We start from the raw sequence: 6,724 nt of genomic DNA, 5'->3' as shown, positions 1-6,724 counted from the left end.
TGTTACCAACTGTGATGTTGTATAGGGCTTCATAGAAGAATAAAAGTGCTCCTATAAAACATTAGCTGTCATTTCGTGGTTAGTCGTTCAAATCTGATAGAGCAGAGTGCTCCAAAATGCAAAATAGCGACAACTAAATCCCAAGATACCTAATAGCAAAAAAAAATTAAAACATATTTAATTTTAAGCAAATTAATGAAACATAAAGCCCTTTGTAGTGAAAGAAATATTAAACATGTTCAAGTCTGTGTCCAAAATGTTGTATTTCTGTAAATCTCTCTAGAACCAGAGCCTGTCTATAGCTTTTACATAGATATGTATTCAACTTAAAAATAAGGAAACCAACTCACTTATCTTTGGATTCAGAACTGTAGCCCTGTTTTATGTAAGTTCTTATCTATTTATTCCAGTCACACTTTCTACACATTATTTTTAAGCCATGCAAGGTTCAGGATACCCTCATTTGTTCCATTGTGAATCCTAACTCATAGTGCTCAAGGTTTCCCCATAATTTCTTCCTTTCACTGAAAGGATCACTTCTTTTCCCTCCTTTCCTCATTTTTTTTTGTTTTGGCAGGGCAATTGGGGTTAAATGACTTGCCCAAGGTCACACAGCTAGTACATGTGTCAAGTGTCTGAGGCCGGATTTGAACTCAGGTCGTTCTGACTCTGGGGCCAGTGCTCTACTCACTGCACCACCTAGATGCCCCCTTTCTTCATTTTTTAACACATAATGAGATGGCTTATAGCATTACAGAGTAGAAAATTAAACAGTTATGTTAAATTGTCTGTTAAAGACTCACATTTTTCTGATTTTGGAAGTTTTGCATAGTGCTTTTTTTATAGCACCCCTGTTAGATAGGATATACAATATTACTATTCATAAGAATGATGTTCCATAGACTTGTCCCAATAATTACAGAGGATTTCCTAGTTGAATCAATCAGAGGTATGAGCAAGGCCTGGATGGTTTTATTGAATCAATCATCCTACCTCATTCAAAATGAATACCTTCACCAGGTGAGAACACATATTAATCAATGAGTCAAGGGCATTTGATTATGTTTGAGAAGTTAGTTCATAGGAGCAAAAGCCATTGGATACAATAAATCAGTGCTGCATGGGAGTTTTGAGGTTGGTTGAAGAGATTTGGTTGTAGCTTGTGAATCTTATATAAAAGAGCAGACCAGTTTCAACCCAGGATTTGAGTGTCTGGCAACATAGAGGGAAGAATTCCAACCAAGTCCCTGAGAAAGAATCATGGGGGGGGGGGCGGTGCGGCGTTGTTGGAGAGTGAAGGAGAGAATCCTCTGTTTCTTCCCCTCCCCCTTGACTTAACGAGGAAGACCTTGTGAACTTTGAAAGGTTGGAGGACATGGGCATCCTAAGCAGTATACCCAGAAAACCAATAACTGATGGCAGTGTCTTCTTTAGAGATAACCACAAACTAGACTAGCTTCAGGACTCTACAAGAAGCCCAGCAGAAAGCTATACCATGCTAAAAATGGAACCTCCTGAGGACACACAAAGAGGAGAAAGTACTTCCAGAAATACGACTCCAGACCTGTGAGATTTCCCTTTTCTGTGTCATGTCTTCTTGCTCACTTTCCCCTGATTCCATGTGTGCCTGTCATATTGTACCCCTACTCAGAGGGGATGTTTTGTACCATCTGCTTTTAATATACCACCTTGGTAAATGCCTGTTTCTAAAAGCTAATTAAGTTTGTCTGGCCAATTGATATTAATAACCAATGGAAAGCTGCTGTTCAAGGTTTGAGTTCTAGTACTAGAGAAACACACCAGCAGCACTTCCCAACCCTTCAGTATGTCTTAGAATTCCTAGTGGAGCAGCTGCCCCCTGGAGACCAGCCCACTCATGGGAGTGGGAGTTTGCCATGGTATCCCAAGAATATGTCCAACAATTCCCATTTTACTTGTAGAGTTGAGACTTACCTAAGGCTACATAGATAATGTCAATGAGCAAATCTTCAAGTTTAAAAACTGAAAATAACTAAAAAGGAAAAGATTTTTGTTCACAAAAAAGTGGTATTTTAAATTGCTGAGATATTTGAAGTGCTTAGAAATTCTAGGAAGCCCAGAAGATTCTGGTAAGCAGTTGAATTAAAAGGACAAAGAATAGTCTATTGTATTGGAGTGCTTCGTGACCCCATGGACCACAGCACACTAATCCCTTCTATCTTGTACTGTGTCTTAAAATCTGTTCATGTTCATTGTTTCCATGAAACTATCCATCCATTTCATCCTCTGCTGTCCCCTTTTCCTTTAGCCTTCAACCTTTCCCAATATCAGGGTCTTTTCCAGTGAGTCCTGTCTTCTCATTATGTGGCCAAAGTTAGCTTCAGCTTCAGTATTTAACCTTCCAGTGAACACCCTGAATTAATTTCTTTAAGTATTGATTCATTGTACATGTGAAGTTATGCAAAATGTAGTTACATACTAGACATGTTGCCAGAAATAAAGAAAATGAAAAAAAAGCTTCAATATGCATTCAGAGTTTCTCGGTTCTCTCTGTCTCTGTCTGTCTGTCTGTCTCTCTCTCTCTGTGAAAAACATTTTTTGTGAGTTCTTTGGAATTGTTGCAGATCACTGTATTGATCAGAGTACCCTAAGTCTTTCACAGTTGATCATTATGACAATATTGCTGCTTAACATTTTTCCAACGAATGGCATAGTACCTAAATATTTAAAAGGAAAGCTAAATGAATTATAGATGGTAAACTTATAATAGTGGAGGACCTCAATGCATCTGTTTCAGATGGAGATAAATGTAAACAAAATTTTTTTTAAATTAGCAAGGAGACTACAGGAGCATATCATAAAGATTATATGCTATACCTATGTTAGATTTATGCCACAAATATAGAATTGTTTCAACATAAAGAAAATTATCTATATGATTGACTATATTAACAATAAGAACAAAAAAATCGTGAGTATATCAGTAGATCAGACAAAACTTTAGACAAGCTTCAACACATTCCTCTTCATTTTTAATGGGAACTTCCAATATTTTACTAAAAAAAACCCAAAAGAATAAATGTATCTTTCCTTAGTATGAAAACATCTAAACCAAGAGCCCACATTATTTGTAGTGGGGACAACATAGAGAAATTTCAGATAAGATTGGAGTTAAAGCAAGGATGCCCATTGGCACATTATTATTTAATATAGTGCTTAAAATTCTACCTATTGAAATAAGAAGAAAAGGAAATTGAGACAAGAAGCATGAATCAAGAGAAAATATTTTCCCAATTTGCAGGTCATATGATGGTTTACTTAAAGAACCCTAGAGAGTCCACTCAAAATTAATTGAAATATCAACTTTAACAAAGATACAGGATATAATTCTCAGTATTTCTGTATATTTCCAACTCAGGTGGAAGAGATAACAGAAAAATTCTATTTAAAATAACTACAAAATGTATAAAATGTTTGGGAGTTTACCTGCCAAGACACAGACAGGAACTATGTGAATACAATTACAAAGCATTCTTTACACAAGTGCAGACTTAAATAATTGGAGAAATATTATTTGCTCAGGGGTAGCTTGAACTAATATAGTTAACATGACAGTACCACCTAAATTAATATACTTATTATTATGCCAGTCAGACTTCCAAAGGATTACTTTATAGAAAAAAATAGAACAATTTTTTAGAAAAAAAATAATTCATCGACAGGAACAAAATGTCAAAAATCTCAAGGGAGATAATGAAAAAAAGTGGGTTGGAGGGACCTTGACAATACCAGATCTCAAACTATACTGCAGAGCAGAGATCATCAACATGATTTGGTGCCATTTAGGAAATAGGTTGAAGGCAGAGCCAAGATGGTGGCGTGAAAACAGGGACTCGCTTGAGCTCTCCACCAAATCCCTCCAAATACCTATAAAAATGACTCTAAACAAATTCCATAGTACACAACCCACAAAATGGCAGAGTAAAACAAATCTCTAGCCCAAGACAGCCTGGATGGTCGCTGGGAAGAGACCAGGCCGGGGTGGACTGGGCGGGGCAGGCCTCAAGGCACTGAATCATTGGCAGCAGTGGCAGTTTCCAGACTTGTCAACCCACAAACACCAAAGACAACTTAGCAAGTCAGTGGGAAAATTGTTGGGCCTGGGTGAAAGAAGTGTGTGGTCTGGACCCAGCCCTGGAGCGGCAGAGGTGGCTGCAGCTACAGTGGAGCTCCAGGCCCACAGGTGTTGGGGGTTTTCAAGTGTCTGATCAGAGTGGGAGTGCAAGGATCTCTTTGCTGGTTCTGAGGAAGGGTTCTCTTGCTTTGCCCTGCTTCGATCTGGGTCATAGTCCTGGTTAGCAGTCCTTGGGGAGGAGGAACACTGGTGTGGCAGAGCTTTCAGTGACTGTGGAGAGGGAGTCCTCCTGGTAGTTACACTGCAGAAAGGAGTGCTTGCACTGACAAACCAGAGCACAAGCCAGGAGAGGAGTATCATACCACCTCAGAATAGAAGTAGCTCTAAAAACAACAGCACAAAACCCCTGAAGCTTGGGATAAAGCACGCTCCACTCTGGAAGCAGTGATACCCTGACAAAGAGCACAAAAGTCAAGTAATTGGCTGGGAAAATGAGCAGGCAGCATAAAAGGGCTCAGACTATAGAATCCTTCTATGATGACAAAAAAGATCAAAACATACAGGCAGGGAGGGGGCGGATCCAAGATGGCGGCTGGAAAGCAGGGACTTGCATGAGCTCCCTGCCAGGTCCCTCCAAAAACCCATAAAAAATGGCTATGAACAAACTCTAGAACTGCAGAACCCACAAAATAGCAGAGGGAAGCAGGGCTCCAGCCCAGGACAGCCTGGATGGTCACTGGATGAGGTCTATCACACACGGAGCGGAGGGGAGCAGAGCCCAGTGTCAGCAGGACCAACCAGACCAGGAGCCAGGCAGAACAAGCCCTAGCACCCTGAATCAGTGAGCTGTGGCAGTTACCAGACTTCTCAACCCACAAACACCAAAGACAACAGAGAAGGTTAGTGGCAAAAGCTGCTGGGGACAGAGTGAAAAGAGTTCACAGTTAAGCCATGGGCCCTGGGGGCAGTGGGGGGAGGTGCAGCTACAGAACTAGAGCTGCAGTTGCTTCCGGCCCCAGGCCCACCTGGTGGGAGGAATTAAGTGGCAGATCAGAGCAGGAGTGCAGAGCCTGCTTAAGATTTTCATCAGGTCCGGGTTGGCGGTTCTTGGGGAAGGAGGAGTGCTGGTGTGGCAGAGCTGGCTGTATAGAAATAGCTCTGAAATCAATGGTGCATCCCCTGAAACTTGGAACAAAGTACTCTGTACTCTACAAACAGTCATACCCTGCTGAAAAACTCAAGGGTCAAGTAAGTTGGCTGGGAATATGGCCAAGCAGTGAAAACACACCCAGATTCAGTCTCAGACTTTGGAATCTTTCTTTGGTGACAAAAAAGACCAAGATAGACAGCAAGAAGTCAACAAAGTCAAAGAGCCTACATCAAAAGCCTCCAAGAAAAACATGAACTGGTCTCAGGCCGTGGAAGAGCTCAAAAAGGATTTGGAAAAGCAAGTTAGAGAAGTACAGGAAAAATTGGGACAAGAAATGAGAATGATGCAAGAAAACCATGAAAAACAAGTCAACGACTTGCTAAAGGAGACCCAAAAAAATACTGAAAAAAATATCGTAGAAAACAACACCTTAAAAAATAGACTAACTCAAATGGCAAAAGAGCTCCAAAAAGCCAATGAGGAGAAGAATACCTTGAAAGGCTGAATTAACCAAATGGAAAAGGAGGTCCAAAAGACCACTGAAGAAAATACTATCTTAAAAATTAGATTGGAGCAAGTGGAAGCTAGCAACTTTATGAGAAATCAAGATATTATAAAACAGAACCAAAGGAATGAAAAAATGGAAGACAATGTCAAATATCTCATTGGAAAAACCACTGACCTGGACAGTAGATCTGGGAGAGATAATTCAAAAATTATTAGTCTACCTGAAAGCCATGATCAAAAAAAGAGCCTAGATATCATCTTTCAAGAAATTGTCAAGGAGAACTGCCCTGATATTCTAGAGCCAGAGGCTAAAATAAAAATTGAAAGAATCCACCGATCACCTCCCCAAATAGATCCCAAAAGGAAAACTCCTAGGAATATTGACGCCAAATTCCAGAGCTCCCAGGTCAAGGAGAAAATACTGCAAGCAGCCAGAAAGAAACAATTTGAGTATTGTGGAAAAACAATCAGGATAATACAGGATCTAATAGCTTCCACATTAAGACACTGAAGGGCTTGGAATATAATATTCTGGAGGTCAATGGAGCTAGGATTAAAACCAAGAATCACCTACCCAGCAAAACTGAGTATCATGCTCCAAGCCAAAATATGGATTTTCAACAAAATAGAGGACTCTCAAGCTTTCTCAGTGAAAAGACCAGAGTTGAATAGAAAATTTGACTTTCAAACACAAGAATCAAGAGAAGCATGAAAAGGTAAACAAGAAAGAGAAATCATAAGGGACTTACTAAAGTTGAACTGTTTTGTGTATGTTCCTATATGGAGAGATGATGTTTATGATTCATGAGACCTCAGTATCATAGTAGCTGAAGGGAATATGCATATATATATATATGTATATATATATATATGTATGTATGTATATATATATGTACACATATGTGTGTCAATGTATGTATATATGTAGGGTTTTGTGTGTGTGTGTATACATA

This window comes from Trichosurus vulpecula, chromosome 3, assembly GCF_011100635.1.
Source record: "Trichosurus vulpecula isolate mTriVul1 chromosome 3, mTriVul1.pri, whole genome shotgun sequence".
NCBI classification, from domain to species: Eukaryota; Metazoa; Chordata; class Mammalia; order Diprotodontia; family Phalangeridae; genus Trichosurus; species Trichosurus vulpecula.
The sequence above is the reverse complement of the archived record's forward strand: the minus strand, read 5'-3'. Positions refer to the sequence as shown.